This window comes from Ambystoma mexicanum (genome assembly GCF_040938575.1).
Source record: "Ambystoma mexicanum isolate Mex_15411 chromosome 12 unlocalized genomic scaffold, UKY_AmexF1_1 Mex_chr12_unloc.1, whole genome shotgun sequence".
Taxonomy (NCBI): Eukaryota; Metazoa; Chordata; class Amphibia; order Caudata; family Ambystomatidae; genus Ambystoma; species Ambystoma mexicanum.
Window position 1 is genome coordinate 13,273,134 of NW_027182322.1, and position 19,738 is coordinate 13,292,871.

Consider the following 19,738-nt stretch of genomic DNA (forward strand, 5'->3'; position numbering starts at 1 on the left):
AAAACAATTATTCTTTCTTGTATCCCAGAAGGCTTGATAATATGATGTGAAGTAAACACCGGATTGACAAAACTTCGATCATCCCTTAATGTACGCAAGTTGATGTGCATCTGGCTCTGTGGCGCAATGGATAGCGCGTTGGACTTCTAAGTGAATTGGCAAAGTCATTCAAAGGTTGTGGGTTCGAATCCCACCAGAGTCGCATTTTTTACTTTCTTATTCAAACAAGGAACATTATGCATGTGAGGAATGTTTATTTTTGGCCGATGCTTTAATCTTAGTATTTGACCCAAGTTGAACCTATGTATCTAATACAGCATGCAACTGAATCAAAAGCAGTCTGCCTTCCATTGCAACAGGAACATATTGCTCATAAGCAATACAACATCACTGCCAGAAACTTTGCACTTTCCTAATGTATCTTTCCTTCAGAAACATTGTCTTTATAATAGCTGTAAATGAGATAGACCAAAAACACGACACCCTACACTCAGACATTTGTTTCTAGCGACATATAAAGTAAAATCTTCTTTCAAAGCTATTTATGGTATATTCTCTTTGTGTTTTTGTATTGTTAACCAATTGTATGGCTGCACTTTTTATCCAGTTCTTTTTTATTAAGGTATGGAATTGTTGTCCAAACCTATTCACTTGGCAAGAAAATACTGTAATACCCTATTCTCTGAATTTCTCCCCAAGCGAACAAAGGTGCAGTTCAAGGTTTCACACAGAAGTGTGATTCTTGCTACAGACATTTTATGTTTCAGAAAACAATCATTCTTTGATGTGTCCCAGAAGGCTTGATAATGTGATGTGAAGTAAACACCGGATTGACAAAACTTCGATCATCCCTTAATGTACGCAAGTTGATTTTCATCTGGCTCTGTGGCGCAATGGATAGGGCATTGGACTTCTAAGTGAATTGGCAAAGTCATTCAAAGGTTGTGGGTTCGAATCCCACCAGAGTCGCATTTTTTACTTTCTTATTCAAACAAGGAACATTATGCATGTGAGGAATGTTTATTTTTGGCCGATGCTTTAATCTTAGTATTTGACCCAAGTTGAACCTATGTATCTAATACAGCATGCAACTGAATCAAAAGCAGTCTGCCTTCCATTGCAACAGGAACATATTGCTCATAAGCAATACAACATCACTCCCAGAAACCTTGCACTTTCCTAATGTATCCTTCCTTCAGAAACATTGTCTTTATAATAGCTGTAAATGAGATAGACCAAAAACACGACACCCTACACTCAGACATTTGTTTCTAGCGACATATAAAGTAAAATATTCTTTCAAAACTATTTATGGTATATTCTCTTTGTGTTTTTGTATTGTTAACCAATTGTATGGCTGCACTTTTTATCCAGTTCTTTTTTATTAAGGTATGGAATTGTTGTCCAAACGTATTCAGTTTGCAAGAAAATACAGTAATACCCTATTCTCCGAATTTATCCCTAAAGGAACAAAGGTGTAGTTCAAGGTTTCACCCAGAAGTGTGATTCTTCTACAGACATTTTATGTTTCAGAAAACAATTATTCTTTCTTGTATCCCAGAAGGCTTGATAATATGATGTGAAGTAAACACTGGATCGACAAAACCTCGATCATCCCCTGATGTACGCAAGTTAATTGTCATCTGGCTCTGTGGCGCAATGAATAGCGCGTTGGACTTCTAAGTGAATTGGCAAAGTCATTCAAAGGTTGTGGGTTTGAATCCCACCAGAGTCGCATTTTTTACTTTCTTATTCAAACAAGGAACATTATGCATGTGAGGAATGTTTATTTTTGGCCGATGCTTTAATCTTAGTATTTGACCCAAGTTGAACCTATGTATCTAATACAGCATGCAACTGAATCAAAAGCAGTCTGCCTTCCATTGCAACAGGAACATATTGCTCATAAGCAATACAACTTCACTGCCAGAAACTTTGCACTTTCCTAATGTATCCTTCCTTCAGAAACATTGTCTTTATAATAGCTGTAAATGAGATAGACCAAAAACACGACACCCTACACTCAGACATTTGTTTCTAGCGACATATAAAGTAAAATCTTCTTTCAAAGCTATTTATGGTATATTCTCTTTGTGTTTTTGTATTGTTAACCAATTGTATGGCTGCACTTTTTATCCAGTTCTTTTTTATTAAGGTATGGAATTGTTGTCCAAACGTATTCAGTTTGCAAGAAAATACAGTAATACCCTATTCTCCGAATTTATCCCTAAAGGAACAAAGGTGTAGTTCAAGGTTTCACCCAGAAGTGTGATTCTTCTACAGACATTTTATGTTTCAGAAAACAATTATTCTTTCTTGTATCCCAGAAGGCTTGATAATATGATGTGAAGTAAACACTGGATTGACAAAACTTCGATCATCCCTTAATGTACGCAAGTTGATTTTCATCTGGCTCTGTGGCGCAATGGACAGCGCGTTGGACTTCTAAGTGAATTGGCAAAGTCATTCAAAGGTTGTGGGTTCGAATCCCACCAGAGTTGCATTTTTTACTTTCTTATTCAAACAAGGAACATTATGCATGTGAGGAATGTTTATTTTTGGCAGATGCTTTAATCTTAGTATTTGACCCAAGTTGAACCTATGTATCTAATACAGCATGCAACTGAATCAAAAGCAGTCTGCCTTCCATTGCAACAGGAACATATTGCTCATAAGCAATACAACATCACTGCCAGAAACTTTGCACTTTCCTAATGTATCCTTCCTTCAGAAACATTGTCTTTATAATAGCTGTAAATGAGATAGACCAAAAACACGACACCCTACACTCAGACATTTGTTTCTAGCGACATATAAAGTAAAATATTCTTTCAAAACTATTTATGGTATATTCTCTTTGTGTTTTTGTATTGTTAACCAATTGTATGGCTGCACTTTTTATCCAGTTCTTTTTTATTAAGGTATGGAATTGTTGTCCAAACGTATTCAGTTTGCAAGAAAATACAGTAATACCCTATTCTCCGAATTTATCCCTAAAGGAACAAAGGTGTAGTTCAAGGTTTCACCCAGAAGTGTGATTCTTCTACAGACATTTTATGTTTCAGAAAACAATTATTCTTTCTTGTATCCCAGAAGGCCTGATAATATGATGTGAAGTAAACACTGGATCGACAAAACCTCGATCATCCCCTGATGTACGCAAGTTGATTGTCATCTGGCTCTGTGGCGCAATGAATAGCGCGTTGGACTTCTAAGTGAATTGGCAAAGTCATTCAAAGGTTGTGGGTTCGAATCCCACCAGAGTCGCATTTTTTACTTTCTTATTCAAACAAGGAACATTATGCATGTGAGGAATGTTTATTTTTGGCCGATGCTTTAATCTTAGTATTTGACCCAAGTTGAACCTATGTATCTAATACAGCATGCAACTGAATCAAAAGCAGTCTGCCTTCCATTGCAACAGGAGCATATTGCTCATAAGCAATACAACATCACTGCCAGAAACTTTGCACTTTCCTAATGTATCCTTCCTTCAGAAACATTGTCTTTATAATAGCTGTAAATGAGATAGACCAAAAACACGACACCCTACACTCAGACATTTGTTTCTAGCGACATATAAAGTAAAATATTCTTTCAAAACTATTTATGGTATATTCTCTTTGTGTTTTTGTATTGTTAACCAATTGTATGGCTGCACTTTTTATCCAGTTCTTTTTTATTAAGGTATGGAATTGTTGTCCAAACGTATTCAGTTTGCAAGAAAATACAGTAATACCCTATTCTCCGAATTTATCCCTAAAGGAACAAAGGTGTAGTTCAAGGTTTCACCCAGAAGTGTGATTCTTCTACAGACATTTTATGTTTCAGAAAACAATTATTCTTTCTTGTATCCCAGAAGGCTTGATAATATGATGTGAAGTAAACACTGGATCGACAAAACCTCGATCATCCCCTGATGTACGCAAGTTGATTGTCATCTGGCTCTGTGGCGCAATGAATAGCGCGTTGGACTTCTAAGTGAATTGGCAAAGTCATTCAAAGGTTGTGGGTTTGAATCCCACCAGAGTCACATTTTTTACTTTCTTATTCAAACAAGGAACATTATGCATGTGAGGAATGTTTATTTTTGGCCGATGCTTTAATCTTAGTATTTGACCCAAGTTGAACCTATGTATCTAATACAGCATGCAACTGAATCAAAAGCAGTCTGCCTTCCATTGCAACAGGAACATATTGCTCATAAGCAATACAACATCACTGCCAGAAACTTTGCACTTTCCTAATGTATCTTTCCTTCAGAAACATTGTCTTTATAATAGCTGTAAATGAGATAGACCAAAAACACGACACCCTACACTCAGACATTTGTTTCTAGCGACATATAAAGTAAAATCTTCTTTCAAAGCTATTTATGGTATATTCTCTTTGTGTTTTTGTATTGTTAACCAATTGTATGTCTGCACTTTGTATCCAGTTCTTTTTTATTAAGGTATGGAATTGTTGTCCAAACCTATTCACTTGGCAAGAAAATACTGTAATACCCTATTCTCTGAATTTCTCCCCAAGCGAACAAAGGTGCAGTTCAAGGTTTCACACAGAAGTGTGATTCTTGCTACAGACATTTTATGTTTCAGAAAACAATCATTCTTTGATGTGTCCCAGAAGGCTTGATAATGTGATGTGAAGTAAACACCGGATTGACAAAACTTCGATCATCCCTTAATGTACGCAAGTTGATTTTCATCTGGCTCTGTGGCGCAATGGATAGCGCATTGGACTTCTAAGTGAATTGGCAAAGTCATTCAAAGGTTGTGGGTTCGAATCCCACCAGAGTCGCATTTTTTACTTTCTTATTCAAACAAGGAACATTATGCATGTGAGGAATGTTTATTTTTGGCCGATGCTTTAATCTTAGTATTTGACCCAAGTTGAACCTATGTATCTAATACAGCATGCAACTGAATCAAAAGCAGTCTGCCTTCCATTGCAACAGGAACATATTGCTCATAAGCAATACAACTTCACTGCCAGAATCTTTGCACTTTCCTAATGTATCCTTCCTTCAGAAACATTGTCTTTATAATAGCTGTAAATGAGATAGACCAAAAACACGACACCCTACACTCAGACATTTGTTTCTAGCGACATATAAAGTAAAATCTTCTTTCAAAGCTATTTATGGTATATTCTCTTTGTGTTTTTGTATTGTTAACCAATTGTATGTCTGCACTTTTTATCCAGTTCTTTTTTATTAAGGTATGGAATTGTTGTCCAAACCTATTCACTTGGCAAGAAAATACTGTAATACCCTATTCTCTGAAGTTCTCCCCAAGCGAACAAAGGTGCAGTTCAAGGTTTCACACAGAAGTGTGATTCTTGCTACAGACATTTTATGTTTCAGAAAACAATCATTCTTTCATGTATCCCAGAAGGCTTGATAATATGATGTGAAGTAAACACTGGATTGACAAAACCTCGATCATCCCCTGATGTACGCAAGTTGATTGTCATCTGGCTCTGTGGCGCAATGGATAGCGCATTGGACTTCTAAGTGAATTGGCAAAGTCATTCAAAGGTTGTGGGTTCGAATCCCACCAGAGTTGCATTTTTTACTTTCTTATTCAAACAAGGAACATTATGCATGTGAGGAATGTTTATTTTTGGCCGATGCTTTAATCTTAGTATTTGACCCAAGTTGAACCTATGTATCTAATACAGCATGCAACTGAATCAAAAGCAGTCTGCCTTCCATTGCAACAGGAACATATTGCTCATAAGCAATACAACATCACTCCCAGAAACCTTGCACTTTCCTAATGTATCCTTCCTTCAGAAACATTGTCTTTATAATAGCTGTAAATGAGATAGACCAAAAACACGACACCCTACACTCAGACATTTGTTTCTAGCGACATATAAAGTAAAATATTCTTTCAAAACTATTTATGGTATATTCTCTTTGTGTTTTTGTATTGTTAACCAATTGTATGGCTGCACTTTTTATCCAGTTCTTTTTTATTAAGGTATGGAATTGTTGTCCAAACGTATTCAGTTTGCAAGAAAATACAGTAATACCCTATTCTCCGAATTTATCCCTAAAGGAACAAAGGTGTAGTTCAAGGTTTCACCCAGAAGTGTGATTCTTCTACAGACATTTTATGTTTCAGAAAACAATTATTCTTTCTTGTATCCCAGAAGGCTTGATAATATGATGTGAAGTAAACACTGGATCGACAAAACCTCGATCATCCCCTGATGTACGCAAGCTGATTGTCATCTGGCTCTGTGGCGCAATGAATAGCGCGTTGGACTTCTAAGTGAATTGGCAAAGTCATTCAAAGGTTGTGGGTTTGAATCCCACCAGAGTCATATTTTTTACTTTCTTATTCAAACAAGGAACATTATGCATGTGAGGAATGTTTATTTTTGGCCGATGCTTTAATCTTAGTATTTGACCCAAGTTGAACCTATGTATCTAATACAGCATGCAACTGAATCAAAAGCAGTCTGCCTTCCATTGCAACAGGAACATATTGCTCATAAGGAATACAACATCACTGCCAAAAACTTTGCACTTTCCTAATGTATCCTTCCTTCAGAAACATTGTCTTTATAATAGCTGTAAATGAGATAGACCAAAAACACGACACCCTACACTCAGACATTTGTTTCTAGCGACATATAAAGTAAAATCTTCTTTCAAAGCTATTTATGGTATATTCTCTTTGTGTTTTTGTATTGTTAACCAATTGTATGTCTGCACTTTTTATCCAGTTCCTTTTTATTAAGGTATGGAATTGTTGTCCAAACCAATTCACTTGGCAAGAAAATACTGTAATACCCTATTTTCCGAATTTATCCCTAAAGGAACAAAGGTGTAGTTCAAGGTTTCACCCAGAAGTGTGATTCTTCTACAGACATTTTATGTTTCCGAAAACAATTATTCTTTCTTGTATCCCAGAAGGCTTGATAATATGATGTGAAGTAAACACCGGATTGACAAAACTTCGATCATCCCTTAATGTACGCAAGTTGATGTGCATCTGGCTCTGTGGCGCAATGGATAGCGCGTTGGACTTCTAAGTGAATTGGCAAAGTCATTCAAAGGTTGTGGGTTCGAATCCCACCAGAGTCGCATTTTTTACTTTCTTATTCAAACAAGGAACATTATGCATGTGAGGAATGTTTATTTTTGGCCGATGCTTTAATCTTAGTATTTGACCCAAGTTGAACCTATGTATCTAATACAGCATGCAACTGAATCAAAAGCAGTCTGCCTTCCATTGCAACAGGAACATATTGCTCATAAGCAATACAACATCACTGCCAGAAACTTTGCACTTTCCTAATGTATCTTTCCTTCAGAAACATTGTCTTTATAATAGCTGTAAATGAGATAGACCAAAAACACGACACCCTACACTCAGACATTTGTTTCTAGCGACATATAAAGTAAAATCTTCTTTCAAAGCTATTTATGGTATATTCTCTTTGTGTTTTTGTATTGTTAACCAATTGTATGGCTGCACTTTTTATCCAGTTCTTTTTTATTAAGGTATGGAATTGTTGTCCAAACCTATTCACTTGGCAAGAAAATACTGTAATACCCTATTCTCTGAATTTCTCCCCAAGCGAACAAAGGTGCAGTTCAAGGTTTCACACAGAAGTGTGATTCTTGCTACAGACATTTTATGTTTCAGAAAACAATCATTCTTTGATGTGTCCCAGAAGGCTTGATAATGTGATGTGAAGTAAACACCGGATTGACAAAACTTCGATCATCCCTTAATGTACGCAAGTTGATTTTCATCTGGCTCTGTGGCGCAATGGATAGGGCATTGGACTTCTAAGTGAATTGGCAAAGTCATTCAAAGGTTGTGGGTTCGAATCCCACCAGAGTCGCATTTTTTACTTTCTTATTCAAACAAGGAACATTATGCATGTGAGGAATGTTTATTTTTGGCCGATGCTTTAATCTTAGTATTTGACCCAAGTTGAACCTATGTATCTAATACAGCACGCAACTGAATCAAAAGCAGTCTGCCTTCCATTGCAACAGGAACATATTGCTCATAAGCAATACAACTTCACTGCCAGAAACTTTGCACTTTCCTAATGTATCCTTCCTTCAGAAACATTGTCTTTATAATAGCTGTAAATGAGATAGACCAAAAACACGACACCCTACACTCAGACATTTGTTTCTAGCGACATATAAAGTAAAATCTTCTTTCAAAGCTATTTATGGTATATTCTCTTTGTGTTTTTGTATTGTTAACCAATTGTATGGCTGCACTTTTTATCCAGTTCTTTTTTATTAAGGTATGGAATTGTTGTCCAAACGTATTCAGTTTGCAAGAAAATACAGTAATACCCTATTCTCCGAATTTATCCCTAAAGGAACAAAGGTGTAGTTCAAGGTTTCACCCAGAAGAGTGATTCTTCTACAGACATTTTATGTTTCAGAAAACAATTATTCTTTCTTGTATCCCAGAAGGCTTGATAATATGATGTGAAGTAAACACTGGATTGACAAAACTTCGATCATCCCTTAATGTACGCAAGTTGATTTTCATGTGGCTCTGTGGCGCAATGGATAGCGCTTTGCACTTCTAAGTGAATTGGCAAAGTCATTCAAAGGTTGTGGGTTCGAATCCCACCAGAGTCGTATTTTTTACTTTCTTATTCAAACAAGGAACATTATGCATGTGAGGAATGTTTATTTTTGGCCGATGCTTTAATCTTAGTATTTGACCCAAGTTGAACCTATGTATCTAATACAGCATGCAACTGAATCAAAAGCAGTCTGCCTTCCATTGCAACAGGAACATATTGCTCATAAGGAATACAACATCACTGCCAAAAACTTTGCACTTTCCTAATGTATCCTTCCTTCAGAAACATTGTCTTTATAATAGCTGTAAATGAGATAGACCAAAAACACGACACCCTACACTCAGACATTTGTTTCTAGCGACATATAAAGTAAAATCTTCTTTCAAAGCTATTTATGGTATATTCTCTTTGTGTTTTTGTATTGTTAACCAATTGTATGTCTGCACTTTTTATCCAGTTCTTTTTTATTAAGGTATGGAATTGTTGTCCAAACCTATTCACTTGGCAAGAAAATACTGTAATACCCTATTCTCTGAAGTTCTCCCCAAGCGAACAAAGGTGCAGTTCAAGGTTTCACACAGAAGTGTGATTCTTGCTACAGACATTTTATGTTTCAGAAAACAATCATTCTTTCATGTATCCCAGAAGGCTTGATAATATGATGTGAAGTAAACACTGGATTGACAAAACCTCGATCATCCCCTGATGTACGCAAGTTGATTGTCATCTGGCTCTGTGGTGCAATGGATAGTGCATTGGACTTCTAAGTGAATTGGCAAAGTCATTCAAAGGTTGTGGGTTCGAATCCCACCAGAGTTGCATTTTTTACTTTCTTATTCAAACAAGGAACATTATGCATGTGAGGAATGTTTATTTTTGGCCGATGCTTTAATCTTAGTATTTGACCCAAGTTGAACCTATGTATCTAATACAGCATGCAACTGAATCAAAAGCAGTCTGCCTTCCATTGCAACAGGAACATATTGCTCATAAGCAATACAACATCACTCCCAGAAACCTTGCACTTTCCTAATGTATCCTTCCTTCAGAAACATTGTCTTTATAATAGCTGTAAATGAGATAGACCAAAAACACGACACCCTACACTCAGACATTTGTTTCTAGCGACATATAAAGTAAAATATTCTTTCAAAACTATTTATGGTATATTCTCTTTGTGTTTTTGTATTGTTAACCAATTGTATGGCTGCACTTTTTATCCAGTTCTTTTTTATTAAGGTATGGAATTGTTGTCCAAACGTATTCAGTTTGCAAGAAAATACAGTAATACCCTATTCTCCGAATTTATCCCTAAAGGAACAAAGGTGTAGTTCAAGGTTTCACCCAGAAGTGTGATTCTTCTACAGACATTTTATGTTTCAGAAAACAATTATTCTTTCTTGTATCCCAGAAGGCTTGATAATATGATGTGAAGTAAACACTGGATCGACAAAACCTCGATCATCCCCTGATGTACGCAAGTTGATTGTGGCTCTGTGGCGCAATGAATAGCGCGTTGGACTTCTAAGTGAATTGGCAAAGTCATTCAAAGGTTGTGGGTTTGAATCCCACCAGAGTCGCATTTTTTACTTTCTTATTCAAACAAGGAACATTATGCATGTGAGGAATGTTTATTTTTGGCCGATGCTTTAATCTTAGTATTTGACCCAAGTTGAACCTATGTATCTAATACAGCATGCAACTGAATCAAAAGCAGTCTGCCTTCCATTGCAACAGGAACATATTGCTCATAAGCAATACAACTTCACTGCCAGAAACTTTGCACTTTCCTAATGTATCCTTCCTTCAGAAACATTGTCTTTATAATAGCTGTAAATGAGATAGACCAAAAACACGACACCCTACACTCAGACATTTGTTTCTAGCGACATATAAAGTAAAATCTTCTTTCAAAGCTATTTATGGTATATTCTCTTTGTGTTTTTGTATTGTTAACCAATTGTATGGCTGCACTTTTTATCCAGTTCTTTTTTATTAAGGTATGGAATTGTTGTCCAAACGTATTCAGTTTGCAAGAAAATACAGTAATACCCTATTCTCCGAATTTATCCCTAAAGGAACAAAGGTGTAGTTCAAGGTTTCACCCAGAAGTGTGATTCTTCTACAGACATTTTATGTTTCAGAAAACAATTATTCTTTCTTGTATCCCAGAAGGCTTGATAATATGATGTGAAGTAAACACTGGATTGACAAAACTTCGATCATCCCTTAATGTACGCAAGTTGATTTTCATCTGGCTCTGTGGCGCAATGGACAGCGCGTTGGACTTCTAAGTGAATTGGCAAAGTCATTCAAAGGTTGTGGGTTCGAATCCCACCAGAGTTGCATTTTTTACTTTCTTATTCAAACAAGGAACATTATGCATGTGAGGAATGTTTATTTTTGGCAGATGCTTTAATCTTAGTATTTGACCCAAGTTGAACCTATGTATCTAATACAGCATGCAACTGAATCAAAAGCAGTCTGCCTTCCATTGCAACAGGAACATATTGCTCATAAGCAATACAACATCACTGCCAGAAACTTTGCACTTTCCTAATGTATCCTTCCTTCAGAAACATTGTCTTTATAATAGCTGTAAATGAGATAGACCAAAAACACGACACCCTACACTCAGACATTTGTTTCTAGCGACATATAAAGTAAAATATTCTTTCAAAACTATTTATGGTATATTCTCTTTGTGTTTTTGTATTGTTAACCAATTGTATGGCTGCACTTTTTATCCAGTTCTTTTTTATTAAGGTATGGAATTGTTGTCCAAACGTATTCAGTTTGCAAGAAAATACAGTAATACCCTATTCTCCGAATTTATCCCTAAAGGAACAAAGGTGTAGTTCAAGGTTTCACCCAGAAGTGTGATTCTTCTACAGACATTTTATGTTTCAGAAAACAATTATTCTTTCTTGTATCCCAGAAGGCCTGATAATATGATGTGAAGTAAACACTGGATCGACAAAACCTCGATCATCCCCTGATGTACGCAAGTTGATTGTCATCTGGCTCTGTGGCGCAATGAATAGCGCGTTGGACTTCTAAGTGAATTGGCAAAGTCATTCAAAGGTTGTGGGTTCGAATCCCACCAGAGTCGCATTTTTTACTTTCTTATTCAAACAAGGAACATTATGCATGTGAGGAATGTTTATTTTTGGCCGATGCTTTAATCTTAGTATTTGACCCAAGTTGAACCTATGTATCTAATACAGCATGCAACTGAATCAAAAGCAGTCTGCCTTCCATTGCAACAGGAACATATTGCTCATAAGCAATACAACATCACTGCCAGAAACTTTGCACTTTCCTAATGTATCCTTCCTTCAGAAACATTGTCTTTATAATAGCTGTAAATGAGATAGACCAAAAACACGACACCCTACACTCAGACATTTGTTTCTAGCGACATATAAAGTAAAATATTCTTTCAAAACTATTTATGGTATATTCTCTTTGTGTTTTTGTATTGTTAACCAATTGTATGGCTGCACTTTTTATCCAGTTCTTTTTTATTAAGGTATGGAATTGTTGTCCAAACGTATTCAGTTTGCAAGAAAATACAGTAATACCCTATTCTCCGAATTTATCCCTAAAGGAACAAAGGTGTAGTTCAAGGTTTCACCCAGAAGTGTGATTCTTCTACAGACATTTTATGTTTCAGAAAACAATTATTCTTTCTTGTATCCCAGAAGGCTTGATAATATGATGTGAAGTAAACACTGGATCGACAAAACCTCGATCATCCCCTGATGTACGCAAGTTGATTGTCATCTGGCTCTGTGGCGCAATGAATAGCGCGTTGGACTTCTAAGTGAATTGGCAAAGTCATTCAAAGGTTGTGGGTTTGAATCCCACCAGAGTCGCATTTTTTACTTTCTTATTCAAACAAGGAACATTATGCATGTGAGGAATGTTTATTTTTGGCCGATGCTTTAATCTTAGTATTTGACCCAAGTTGAACCTATGTATCTAATACAGCATGCAACTGAATCAAAAGCAGTCTGCCTTCCATTGCAACAGGAACATATTGCTCATAAGCAATACAACTTCACTGCCAGAAACTTTGCACTTTCCTAATGTATCCTTCCTTCAGAAACATTGTCTTTATAATAGCTGTAAATGAGATAGACCAAAAACACGACACCCTACACTCAGACATTTGTTTCTAGCGACATATAAAGTAAAATATTCTTTCAAAACTATTTATGGTATATTCTCTTTGTGTTTTTGTATTGTTAACCAATTGTATGGCTGCACTTTTTATCCAGTTCTTTTTTATTAAGGTATGGAATTGTTGTCCAAACGTATTCAGTTTGCAAGAAAATACAGTAATACCCTATTCTCCGAATTTATCCCTAAAGGAACAAAGGTGTAGTTCAAGGTTTCACCCAGAAGTGTGATTCTTCTACAGACATTTTATGTTTCAGAAAACAATTATTCTTTCTTGTATCCCAGAAGGCTTGATAATATGATGTGAAGTAAACACTGGATCGACAAAACCTCGATCATCCCCTGATGTACGCAAGTTGATTGTCATCTGGCTCTGTGGCGCAATGAATAGCGCGTTGGACTTCTAAGTGAATTGGCAAAGTCATTCAAAGGTTGTGGGTTTGAATCCCACCAGAGTCGCATTTTTTACTTTCTTATTCAAACAAGGAACATTATGCATGTGAGGAATGTTTATTTTTGGCCGATGCTTTAATCTTAGTATTTGACCCAAGTTGAACCTATGTATCTAATACAGCATGCAACTGAATCAAAAGCAGTCTGCCTTCCATTGCAACAGGAACATATTGCTCATAAGCAATACAACTTCACTGCCAGAAACTTTGCACTTTCCTAATGTATCCTTCCTTCAGAAACATTGTCTTTATAATAGCTGTAAATGAGATAGACCAAAAACACGACACCCTACACTCAGACATTTGTTTCTAGCGACATATAAAGTAAAATCTTCTTTCAAAGCTATTTATGGTATATTCTCTTTGTGTTTTTGTATTGTTAACCAATTGTATGGCTGCACTTTTTATCCAGTTCTTTTTTATTAAGGTATGGAATTGTTGTCCAAACGTATTCAGTTTGCAAGAAAATACAGTAATACCCTATTCTCCGAATTTATCCCTAAAGGAACAAAGGTGTAGTTCAAGGTTTCACCCAGAAGTGTGATTCTTCTACAGACATTTTATGTTTCAGAAAACAATTATTCTTTCTTGTATCCCAGAAGGCTTGATAATATGATGTGAAGTAAACACTGGATTGACAAAACTTCGATCATCCCTTAATGTACGCAAGTTGATTTTCATCTGGCTCTGTGGCGCAATGGACAGCGCGTTGGACTTCTAAGTGAATTGGCAAAGTCATTCAAAGGTTGTGGGTTCGAATCCCACCAGAGTTGCATTTTTTACTTTCTTATTCAAACAAGGAACATTATGCATGTGAGGAATGTTTATTTTTGGCAGATGCTTTAATCTTAGTATTTGACCCAAGTTGAACCTATGTATCTAATACAGCATGCAACTGAATCAAAAGCAGTCTGCCTTCCATTGCAACAGGAACATATTGCTCATAAGCAATACAACATCACTGCCAGAAACTTTGCACTTTCCTAATGTATCCTTCCTTCAGAAACATTGTCTTTATAATAGCTGTAAATGAGATAGACCAAAAACACGACACCCTACACTCAGACATTTGTTTCTAGCGACATATAAAGTAAAATATTCTTTCAAAACTATTTATGGTATATTCTCTTTGTGTTTTTGTATTGTTAACCAATTGTATGGCTGCACTTTTTATCCAGTTCTTTTTTATTAAGGTATGGAATTGTTGTCCAAACGTATTCAGTTTGCAAGAAAATACAGTAATACCCTATTCTCCGAATTTATCCCTAAAGGAACAAAGGTGTAGTTCAAGGTTTCACCCAGAAGTGTGATTCTTCTACAGACATTTTATGTTTCAGAAAACAATTATTCTTTCTTGTATCCCAGAAGGCCTGATAATATGATGTGAAGTAAACACTGGATCGACAAAACCTCGATCATCCCCTGATGTACGCAAGTTGATTGTCATCTGGCTCTGTGGCGCAATGAATAGCGCGTTGGACTTCTAAGTGAATTGGCAAAGTCATTCAAAGGTTGTGGGTTCGAATCCCACCAGAGTCGCATTTTTTACTTTCTTATTCAAACAAGGAACATTATGCATGTGAGGAATGTTTATTTTTGGCCGATGCTTTAATCTTAGTATTTGACCCAAGTTGAACCTATGTATCTAATACAGCATGCAACTGAATCAAAAGCAGTCTGCCTTCCATTGCAACAGGAACATATTGCTCATAAGCAATACAACATCACTGCCAGAAACTTTGCACTTTCCTAATGTATCCTTCCTTCAGAAACATTGTCTTTATAATAGCTGTAAATGAGATAGACCAAAAACACGACACCCTACACTCAGACATTTGTTTCTAGCGACATATAAAGTAAAATATTCTTTCAAAACTATTTATGGTATATTCTCTTTGTGTTTTTGTATTGTTAACCAATTGTATGGCTGCACTTTTTATCCAGTTCTTTTTTTATTAAGGTATGGAATTGTTGTCCAAACGTATTCAGTTTGCAAGAAAATACAGTAATACCCTATTCTCCGAATTTATCCCTAAAGGAACAAAGGTGTAGTTCAAGGTTTCACCCAGAAGTGTGATTCTTCTACAGACATTTTATGTTTCAGAAAACAATTATTCTTTCTTGTATCCCAGAAGGCCTGATAATATGATGTGAAGTAAACACTGGATCGACAAAACCTCGATCATCCCCTGATGTACGCAAGTTGATTGTCATCTGGCTCTGTGGCGCAATGAATAGCGCGTTGGACTTCTAAGTGAATTGGCAAAGTCATTCAAAGGTTGTGGGTTCGAATCCCACCAGAGTCGCATTTTTTACTTTCTTATTCAAACAAGGAACATTATGCATGTGAGGAATGTTTATTTTTGGCCGATGCTTTAATCTTAGTATTTGACCCAAGTTGAACCTATGTATCTAATACAGCATGCAACTGAATCAAAAGCAGTCTGCCTTCCATTGCAACAGGAACATATTGCTCATAAGCAATACAACTTCACTGCCAGAAACTTTGCACTTTCCTAATGTATCCTTCCTTCAGAAACATTGTCTTTATAATAGCTGTAAATGAGATAGACCAAAAACACGACACCCTACACTCAGACATTTGTTTCTAGCGACATATCAAGTAAAATCTTCTTTCAAAGCTATTTATGGTATATTCTCTTTGTGTTTTTGTATTGTTAACCAATTGTATGTCTGCACTTTTTATCCAGTTCTTTTTTATTAAGGTATGGAATTGTTGTCCAAACCAATTCACTTGGCAAGAAAATACTGTAATACCCTATTCTCCGAATTTATCCCTAAAGGAACAAAGGTGTAGTTCAAGGTTTCACCCAGAAGTGTGATTCTTCTACAGACATTTTATGTTTCCGAAAACAATTATTCTTTCTTGTATCCCAGAAGGCTTGATAATATGATGTGAAGTAAACACCGGATTGACAAAACTTCGATCATCCCTTAATGTACGCAAGTTGCTGTGCATCTGGCTCTGTGGCGCAATGGATAGCGCGTTGGACTTCTAAGTGAATTGGCAAAGTCATTCAAAGGTTGTGGGTTCGAATCCCACCAGAGTTGCATTTTTTACTTTCTTATTCAAACAAGGAACATTATGCATGTGAGGAATGTTTATTTTTGGCCGATGCTTTAATCTTAGTATTTGACCCAAGTTGAACCTATGTATCTAATACAGCATGCAACTGAATCAAAAGCAGTCTGCCTTCCATTGCAACAGGAACATATTGCTCATAAGCAATACAACATCACTGCCAGAAACTTTGCACTTTCCTAATGTATCTTTCCTTCAGAAACATTGTCTTTATAATAGCTGTAAATGAGATAGACCAAAAACACGACACCCTACACTCAGACATTTGTTTCTAGCGACATATAAAGTAAAATCTTCTTTCAAAGCTATTTATGGTATATTCTCTTTGTGTTTTTGTATTGTTAACCAATTGTATGTCTGCACTTTGTATCCAGTTCTTTTTTATTAAGGTATGGAATTGTTGTCCAAACCTATTCACTTGGCAAGAAAATACTGTAATACCCTATTCTCTGAATTTCTCCCCAAGCGAACAAAGGTGCAGTTCAAGGTTTCACACAGAAGTGTGATTCTTGCTACAGACATTTTATGTTTCAGAAAACAATCATTCTTTGATGTGTCCCAGAAGGCTTGATAATGTGATGTGAAGTAAACACCGGATTGACAAAACTTCGATCATCCCTTAATGTACGCAAGTTGATTTTCATCTGGCTCTGTGGCGCAATGGATAGCGCATTGGACTTCTAAGTGAATTGGCAAAGTCATTCAAAGGTTGTGGGTTCGAATCCCACCAGAGTCGCATTTTTTACTTTCTTATTCAAACAAGGAACATTATGCATGTGAGGAATGTTTATTTTTGGCCGATGCTTTAATCTTAGTATTTGACCCAAGTTGAACCTATGTATCTAATACAGCATGCAACTGAATCAAAAGCAGTCTGCCTTCCATTGCAACAGGAACATATTGCTCATAAGCAATACAACTTCACTGCCAGAATCTTTGCACTTTCCTAATGTATCCTTCCTTCAGAAACATTGTCTTTATAATAGCTGTAAATGAGATAGACCAAAAACACGACACCCTACACTCAGACATTTGTTTCTAGCGACATATAAAGTAAAATCTTCTTTCAAAGCTATTTATGGTATATTCTCTTTGTGTTTTTGTATTGTTAACCAATTGTATGTCTGCACTTTTTATCCAGTTCTTTTTTATTAAGGTATGGAATTGTTGTCCAAACCTATTCACTTGGCAAGAAAATACTGTAATACCCTATTCTCTGAAGTTCTCCCCAAGCGAACAAAGGTGCAGTTCAAGGTTTCACACAGAAGTGTGATTCTTGCTACAGACATTTTATGTTTCAGAAAACAATCATTCTTTCATGTATCCCAGAAGGCTTGATAATATGATGTGAAGTAAACACTGGATTGACAAAACCTCGATCATCCCCTGATGTACGCAAGTTGATTGTCATCTGGCTCTGTGGCGCAATGGATAGCGCATTGGACTTCTAAGTGAATTGGCAAAGTCATTCAAAGGTTGTGGGTTCGAATCCCACCAGAGTTGCATTTTTTACTTTCTTATTCAAACAAGGAACATTATGCATGTGAGGAATGTTTATTTTTGGCCGATGCTTTAATCTTAGTATTTGACCCAAGTTGAACCTATGTATCTAATACAGCATGCAACTGAATCAAAAGCAGTCTGCCTTCCATTGCAACAGGAACATATTGCTCATAAGCAATACAACATCACTCCCAGAAACCTTGCACTTTCCTAATGTATCCTTCCTTCAGAAACATTGTCTTTATAATAGCTGTAAATGAGATAGACCAAAAACACGACACCCTACACTCAGACATTTGTTTCTAGCGACATATAAAGTAAAATATTCTTTCAAAACTATTTATGGTATATTCTCTTTGTGTTTTTGTATTGTTAACCAATTGTATGGCTGCACTTTTTATCCAGTTCTTTTTTATTAAGGTATGGAATTGTTGTCCAAACGTATTCAGTTTGCAAGAAAATACAGTAATACCCTATTCTCCGAATTTATCCCTAAAGGAACAAAGGTGTAGTTCAAGGTTTCACCCAGAAGTGTGATTCTTCTACAGACATTTTATGTTTCAGAAAACAATTATTCTTTCTTGTATCCCAGAAGGCTTGATAATATGATGTGAAGTAAACACTGGATCGACAAAACCTCGATCATCCCCTGATGTACGCAAGCTGATTGTCATCTGGCTCTGTGGCGCAATGAATAGCGCGTTGGACTTCTAAGTGAATTGGCAAAGTCATTCAAAGGTTGTGGGTTTGAATCCCACCAGAGTCATATTTTTTACTTTCTTATTCAAACAAGGAACATTATGCATGTGAGGAATGTTTATTTTTGGCCGATGCTTTAATCTTAGTATTTGACCCAAGTTGAACCTATGTATCTAATACAGCATGCAACTGAATCAAAAGCAGTCTGCCTTCCATTGCAACAGGAACATATTGCTCATAAGGAATACAACATCACTGCCAAAAACTTTGCACTTTCCTAATGTATCCTTCCTTCAGAAACATTGTCTTTATAATAGCTGTAAATGAGATAGACCAAAAACACGACACCCTACACTCAGACATTTGTTTCTAGCGACATATAAAGTAAAATCTTCTTTCAAAGCTATTTATGGTATATTCTCTTTGTGTTTTTGTATTGTTAACCAATTGTATGTCTGCACTTTTTATCCAGTTCCTTTTTATTAAGGTATGGAATTGTTGTCCAAACCAATTCACTTGGCAAGAAAATACTGTAATACCCTATTTTCCGAATTTATCCCTAAAGGAACAAAGGTGTAGTTCAAGGTTTCACCCAGAAGTGTGATTCTTCTACAGACATTTTATGTTTCCGAAAACAATTATTCTTTCTTGTATCCCAGAAGGCTTGATAATATGATGTGAAGTAAACACCGGATTGACAAAACTTCGATCATCCCTTAATGTACGCAAGTTGATGTGCATCTGGCTCTGTGGCGCAATGGATAGCGCGTTGGACTTCTAAGTGAATTGGCAAAGTCATTCAAAGGTTGTGGGTTCGAATCCCACCAGAGTCGCATTTTTTACTTTCTTATTCAAACAAGGAACATTATGCATGTGAGGAATGTTTATTTTTGGCCGATGCTTTAATCTTAGTATTTGACCCAAGTTGAACCTATGTATCTAATACAGCATGCAACTGAATCAAAAGCAGTCTGCCTTCCATTGCAACAGGAACATATTGCTCATAAGCAATACAACATCACTGCCAGAAACTTTGCACTTTCCTAATGTATCTTTCCTTCAGAAACATTGTCTTTATAATAGCTGTAAATGAGATAGACCAAAAACACGACACCCTACACTCAGACATTTGTTTCTAGCGACATATAAAGTAAAATCTTCTTTCAAAGCTATTTATGGTATATTCTCTTTGTGTTTTTGTATTGTTAACCAATTG

General features: G+C 36.3%; 15 non-coding genes across 15 annotated transcripts; all 15 read left to right on the forward strand.

Moving 5' to 3' along the window:
• The first annotated feature begins 112 nt into the window (after nucleotides 1-112).
• On the forward strand, nucleotides 113-202 carry TRNAR-UCU (transfer RNA arginine (anticodon UCU)). The gene is given in 2 exon segments: nucleotides 113-149; nucleotides 167-202. It is a non-coding gene; the product is annotated as a tRNA-Arg (tRNA).
• Nucleotides 203-2,411: 2,209 nt separating this feature from the next.
• Nucleotides 2,412-2,501, forward strand: TRNAR-UCU (transfer RNA arginine (anticodon UCU)). Its single transcript is given in 2 exon segments — nucleotides 2,412-2,448; nucleotides 2,466-2,501. It is a non-coding gene; the product is annotated as a tRNA-Arg (tRNA).
• Nucleotides 2,502-3,177: 676 nt separating this feature from the next.
• On the forward strand, nucleotides 3,178-3,267 carry TRNAR-UCU (transfer RNA arginine (anticodon UCU)). The gene is given in 2 exon segments: nucleotides 3,178-3,214; nucleotides 3,232-3,267. It is a non-coding gene; the product is annotated as a tRNA-Arg (tRNA).
• A 1,443-nt stretch (nucleotides 3,268-4,710) lies between these two features.
• TRNAR-UCU (transfer RNA arginine (anticodon UCU)) lies at nucleotides 4,711-4,800 on the forward strand. Its single transcript is given in 2 exon segments — nucleotides 4,711-4,747; nucleotides 4,765-4,800. It is a non-coding gene; the product is annotated as a tRNA-Arg (tRNA).
• A 677-nt stretch (nucleotides 4,801-5,477) lies between these two features.
• TRNAR-UCU (transfer RNA arginine (anticodon UCU)) lies at nucleotides 5,478-5,567 on the forward strand. The gene is given in 2 exon segments: nucleotides 5,478-5,514; nucleotides 5,532-5,567. It is a non-coding gene; the product is annotated as a tRNA-Arg (tRNA).
• Nucleotides 5,568-7,009: 1,442 nt separating this feature from the next.
• Nucleotides 7,010-7,099, forward strand: TRNAR-UCU (transfer RNA arginine (anticodon UCU)). The gene is given in 2 exon segments: nucleotides 7,010-7,046; nucleotides 7,064-7,099. It is a non-coding gene; the product is annotated as a tRNA-Arg (tRNA).
• A 3,737-nt stretch (nucleotides 7,100-10,836) lies between these two features.
• On the forward strand, nucleotides 10,837-10,926 carry TRNAR-UCU (transfer RNA arginine (anticodon UCU)). Its single transcript is given in 2 exon segments — nucleotides 10,837-10,873; nucleotides 10,891-10,926. It is a non-coding gene; the product is annotated as a tRNA-Arg (tRNA).
• Nucleotides 10,927-11,602: 676 nt separating this feature from the next.
• Nucleotides 11,603-11,692, forward strand: TRNAR-UCU (transfer RNA arginine (anticodon UCU)). The gene is given in 2 exon segments: nucleotides 11,603-11,639; nucleotides 11,657-11,692. It is a non-coding gene; the product is annotated as a tRNA-Arg (tRNA).
• Nucleotides 11,693-13,900: 2,208 nt separating this feature from the next.
• Nucleotides 13,901-13,990, forward strand: TRNAR-UCU (transfer RNA arginine (anticodon UCU)). Its single transcript is given in 2 exon segments — nucleotides 13,901-13,937; nucleotides 13,955-13,990. It is a non-coding gene; the product is annotated as a tRNA-Arg (tRNA).
• A 676-nt stretch (nucleotides 13,991-14,666) lies between these two features.
• On the forward strand, nucleotides 14,667-14,756 carry TRNAR-UCU (transfer RNA arginine (anticodon UCU)). Its single transcript is given in 2 exon segments — nucleotides 14,667-14,703; nucleotides 14,721-14,756. It is a non-coding gene; the product is annotated as a tRNA-Arg (tRNA).
• Nucleotides 14,757-15,433: 677 nt separating this feature from the next.
• On the forward strand, nucleotides 15,434-15,523 carry TRNAR-UCU (transfer RNA arginine (anticodon UCU)). The gene is given in 2 exon segments: nucleotides 15,434-15,470; nucleotides 15,488-15,523. It is a non-coding gene; the product is annotated as a tRNA-Arg (tRNA).
• A 676-nt stretch (nucleotides 15,524-16,199) lies between these two features.
• On the forward strand, nucleotides 16,200-16,289 carry TRNAR-UCU (transfer RNA arginine (anticodon UCU)). The gene is given in 2 exon segments: nucleotides 16,200-16,236; nucleotides 16,254-16,289. It is a non-coding gene; the product is annotated as a tRNA-Arg (tRNA).
• A 677-nt stretch (nucleotides 16,290-16,966) lies between these two features.
• On the forward strand, nucleotides 16,967-17,056 carry TRNAR-UCU (transfer RNA arginine (anticodon UCU)). Its single transcript is given in 2 exon segments — nucleotides 16,967-17,003; nucleotides 17,021-17,056. It is a non-coding gene; the product is annotated as a tRNA-Arg (tRNA).
• Nucleotides 17,057-17,733: 677 nt separating this feature from the next.
• Nucleotides 17,734-17,823, forward strand: TRNAR-UCU (transfer RNA arginine (anticodon UCU)). The gene is given in 2 exon segments: nucleotides 17,734-17,770; nucleotides 17,788-17,823. It is a non-coding gene; the product is annotated as a tRNA-Arg (tRNA).
• A 1,442-nt stretch (nucleotides 17,824-19,265) lies between these two features.
• On the forward strand, nucleotides 19,266-19,355 carry TRNAR-UCU (transfer RNA arginine (anticodon UCU)). The gene is given in 2 exon segments: nucleotides 19,266-19,302; nucleotides 19,320-19,355. It is a non-coding gene; the product is annotated as a tRNA-Arg (tRNA).
• The last annotated feature ends 383 nt before the right edge of the window (nucleotides 19,356-19,738 follow it).